Source organism: Oratosquilla oratoria, chromosome 16 (assembly GCF_046742065.1).
Source record: "Oratosquilla oratoria isolate Oo_2021 chromosome 16, ASM4674206v1, whole genome shotgun sequence".
NCBI classification, from domain to species: Eukaryota; Metazoa; Arthropoda; class Malacostraca; order Stomatopoda; family Squillidae; genus Oratosquilla; species Oratosquilla oratoria.
In genome coordinates, this window is record NC_134792.1 from 36,481,035 (window position 1) to 36,486,034 (window position 5,000).

Below are 5,000 nucleotides of genomic sequence, written 5' to 3' on the forward strand. Positions count from 1 at the left end.
CACAGAGATATATTATATATATATATATATATATATATATTATATATATATATATATATAGAGAGAGAGAGAGAGAGAGAGAGAGAGAGAGAGAGAGAGAGAGAGAGAGAGAGAGAGAGACACTGAAACCCGTAACTACCACGTGATGACTACCATAAAGATGAAAAATATCTCCTGACGACAACAAGAGCCGAAGAAAACGGGACCCACCCCCCGGTAGGCGAAGAGGCTAATGCATGAAGGAAGGAAAGCAGGAGGGATTTCTCCGGTGTGTGCTCAGAAACGGTCTTCCTCTTTCTCGAAATCTTCGTATTTCCATGAAACTTGTTTCTGCGTTATTGGCCTCTCCTTATCCTTCTCGAATTAACTTGCGTTGACGGCCATGCGCTCTCCTTAATTCTAATTTCAGCCATCGTTTATCTCAACTTCAATTCTTCTTCCTCCTCGTTCTCCTCCTATAAGTAATATAGCTTTATCCTCCCTTTCTCCTCTTGTCCTATCTGCTTCGTCTTTGGTGTTTCTTTCTGCAGAACGCCTTCGTCCTTCCGTCTCAAGCCAACTACTATTTCTCTATGCTTTCTCATTTTCACTTTACATAGGATTACAAAGGCGGAGCATGCCGACAGGAGACCTTTTGGTCCATAACTAGGTCGGATGCTAAAAAAATATATATATAATGATAAAAAAAAAATTATAGATAAAATAAATAAATGCATTAGTATAGTTAAATAATAAACAAACATGTAAATAGTAAATAATAATAAATTGACAGATAAATAACAACGAAAATCAAGCAAATAATAAAGACTAATAATAACAAATAAACAATATAGAATAAATGGCAGTCATTACAGCATCTTGCTTAGATGTTTATCTAAACGAATCTTAAAGCTTCGAAAATGAACTACATTGCACTGCCTCTGCAGAAGTTTATTCCATTCATTAACTACACAGTTGGCGAAGTTGTTTCTACCCACTTCCAAATTAAATCTATTTCCCGACAGCTTCACTTAAGGTCACCCCCTTGTATCTTCTCTCACTTCTGTCGCATTCTGTCCAAACGCACAAACTTTCTTAACATGTCTCTCTTCCCCCCCCCCCTGCTGTCTCTCTCTCTCTCTTCTTCCTTCCTGTGTTTTCATTTCCACTACTTATATCTACAAGGCTTACATTTCCATGAACTGAAGTTACTAACAAAAACCATCACCAGCTGGGGATCCACCCCATCGCATAAGAATAAACGGATAAGGATAATTCTAGGATAATGGAAACGAGTTCGTGGCGTAGCTGGTAAAGCAATGCTTGGAGAGGGAAAATGGAGAACAGGAACTGTTAATGTCCCCCTGGATCAAAGATGTGTAACTAAGTTTCCTATAGTATCACCCATGTAAACTAAGTAGTCAGTATGTATAAAAGAAAGGAATTTAATTTTGCTAAAGAAACATTGTTGAACTTCCAGCAGTATCCATCTTTAATATATATATATATATGTATGTATATGTATATACATATATATATATATATATATACATACATATATATGTATATATATATATATATATATATATATATGTATGTATACATATATATGATACACATAAACCCATAGAAAATGAAGTGAAAATAGGCTAACTGATCATTCAATGGTATATATTTCTAATTACTTTTATCCATAGAATCTAGGGGACCCCCCTAAGTTCAATGACCCTCATTCATCTGTTCCTGGGCCCTTTTCCCATGAAGCCCCAGGGGTGTCTTCGTTTTAACTTGTGGTTGACCCAGAATTGGTTTAATGTGCTGTATTAAAACATCTGATTTCTAATCACCAACGCAGAAAGATATAGATAGATAAAAGAGAGGGGGGGGGCAGAGAGAGAGAGAGAGAGAGAGAGAGAGAGAGAGAGGAGAAAGAGAGGGGGGAGGGAAAGAGAGGGAGAGAGGGGGGAAGGGGATGAAGAGAGAGAGAGAGAGAGAGAGAGAGAGACCGATTTAATAAAAGGTGTGAGACAGCTGAAAAGAAAGAAAAAAAAAAGCAGGGATATGGCTTGGGGTAACGGAGGAAGAAGAGAAGAAACAACAACAAAACAAAGGAAACTCACAGACAAGCTGGGATTGTTTATATACGGTTCCACCGGGAGGAGGAAGAATGAGTTTCTGAAAAGGATTTTGTAGATAAATGCAGAGATGAACCGAAACTAATTTACGAGTTCATCGATGGTAAAATGAGACACAGGAAAGAAATCGCCAAACTTATAGTGGAAGGTGAGGTCCTTGAGACAGGCCTTAGCTCAGACACAAATAATGAATTAAAGTTTCTAATCCATTTTCACAAAGGAGTTTTCTTTCCTTCTTTCTTTTTAGAATTTAGACGAAGGCGAGGTGAGCAAGAATTCAGTTTTAGAGGATAGAAATGTAGAAGTGAGGGAAGTGTTAAATCTTTTGGGATTCTTTGACCTGATCAGATCTCAAATCGGACACGTAGACAATGTAGGCTAGGGAACAACTGACAGACGAGGTTCACGGTTTTATTGTATGTTCGTTAGAAGAAGGAATAGCGCCACAGGATTGTGAAAGGGCTAATGTGGCACCAATTCACAAAGTTGGAACCAACGAGGCACCACTAAACTACAGGCTGGTATCAATGACCAGTACAATAGTGAAATTATGTGAATAGATTTTGAAGGATCTTGAAAATATAAACATTCTGACAGAGAATCAGTTTGTCTTTATGTCTGGTAGGTCATGCAGCTTTTACTCGATTGATGTGCTGTGTTTACCTCGATCTAGAGAAAGCTTTTAATAAAGTAACTCACAGCCGAGAGAGAGAGAGAGAGAGAGAGAGAGAGAGAGAGAGAGAGAGAGAGAGAGAGAGAGAGAGAGAGACATGTTTATGTGCATTTGCTTACGCATGTGCACATGTGTGTGTACATATGTTCACATATACGTGTGCACCAACTTGAGCAACCCGACACCTATTTATATGTTTAATTTACCATTTTGTTCACACTGTCCAATTCAAACAGTGATTTGTTTGTACTCGTTGTTCGACCTGGTTGTCAATTACTTATTCGCTGGTGGTGTGATTAACAACATATATCAATAAATCATTATATTCGGTATATACTCGCACTCATATTGACAATAGTTTTAACTGGGGCCTCACAAGATTGTTAGGACTGTGCGGGTGGTGATTTAGACCTATGTGTGTGCTTATGTCTTTTTTCTTTTCCTTTCCCTTTCTCTCTCTATATTTCCATTTTTCTGTCTCTCCCTTTCTCTCTGTCTTTTCCTTTCTGTGTTTTCCTTTCTCTCTGTCCCTCCCTTTCTCTGTCTTCCCCTTTCTCTGTTCTTCCCTTTTTCTGTCTTCCCCTTTCTCTTTTACTTTCTTTTTCTGTCTTTTTTTCTCTCCTTTTCTCTCTACCTGTCTGTCTGTCTGTCTATACATCAGTCTATGCGCCTTTGTCCTTATAGTGGAAGGTGAGGTCCTCGAGACAGGCCTTAGCTCAGACACAAATAATGAATTAAAGTTTCTAATCCCCTGTCTCCCGTCCTTCCTCAACAGACATTCCCCTCTTCCCCAAAGCCCCCTTCACCCCATCCATCCACTTCATCTTAGGACGTCCCCTCATGTTCACTCCCTTTTTTTTATTACTTTCAAAAATTTCTGTCATACTCTTACCCGTTTCACATCTGCTCTCCTCTTTGCCTATTTTATCTTATGCTTAATTTTTCTTCTCTTTTCTTTGTACCTCTCATATGATTCCCTCGTCCTATTTTGTAACCAATCTGTGAAAGCTCTCTTCTTCTCTTCTACAAACTTCTTTGCTTCCTCATCCCACTACTCACTACCCTTCCTTCTATTTCCTTCCGTCCTCCTTGTTCCACATATCATATTTACACACCTTATAACTCCCCTCTTGAACCATCCCCATTCCTCCTCCACTCCTAGTTCTACTCTATCTTTCACTACCTCCTACTCCTCTCTCAGCTTCTTCTTGTACTCATTCTTCTTTTCTTTCTCATTTAAGCAGTTCACTCTCGGCACCTCTCTACCTTTTGTCCTTTTCCTCTTTCTCCATCTATCCTCCACTCTCAACTTACCTTCCACCAGAAAATTATCTGATATCCCCCCACTTTCTCCCCTTAGAACATGTATATCCTTAACTCTTCCTTTTATACTCCTATTTACCATTAATGCTCTATCTACCACCCTTCCATCCACCACCGTCTCCCATGTGTACTTATGCTTGACTTTCTTCTTAAACACTGTATTTGCTATCATTAACTCTCTAGACACATGTCCATCATCAACTCTCCATATATATATATATATATATATATATATATATGTGTGTGTGTGTGTGTGTGTGTGTGTGTGTGTGTGTGTGTGTGTGTGTGTGTGTGTGTGTGTGTGTGTGTGTGTGTGTGTGTGTGTGTGTGTGTGTGTGTGTGTGTGTGTGTGTGTGTGTGTAAGAGGCCGGTAGATAGAGGTAGACATTTAGGTAGATCGAGGGGTAGGTGAAACGATATGTAAATTTTACCCAGTTGTTATGATACAATGGCCGACTGGAAATTGCAGAGTTGCATATTCTAGCTTACCGTCTTGTGTTTGTAAATATAGATTAGGATATCGAGAGGTGCTGATGTTGTGAATGTAAACACAGAGCTCGTTCTGCTGCGACAAACTGCTTGCGTAAACAATATCGCTTGAGACAGTATAACAGTCTTTCTGATTGGAGAATAAGGTGGAGGAGGAGAAAAATTATTGGTGCATGGAGGTAAAGTCACGCCCTTAAAGGGTGGTACTTATTTGAAAAGTAAAAAGATACTGGTTGAATTAAATAGTGACGTCGGAGCAGAAGTGGCTTGGTGGGATGAACAGGGATCCCGGGTGGGAGTCCCTTGGTGTAATTTGAACCAAGTGTATTACTAGGAAGAAAGAAGATAAGAAAAATCAATATAATTTAATTCCCCTTCATTATTGAATAATGGAACTTGAC

General features: G+C 39.0%; 1 protein-coding gene across 1 annotated transcript in view; it reads right to left on the reverse strand.

The window, feature by feature from the left end:
• The window catches only part of LOC143033598 (facilitated trehalose transporter Tret1-like), a 63,190-nt gene that overhangs the window by 57,827 nt on the left and 363 nt on the right, over window positions 1-5,000 (reverse strand). The window lies entirely within an intron of this gene.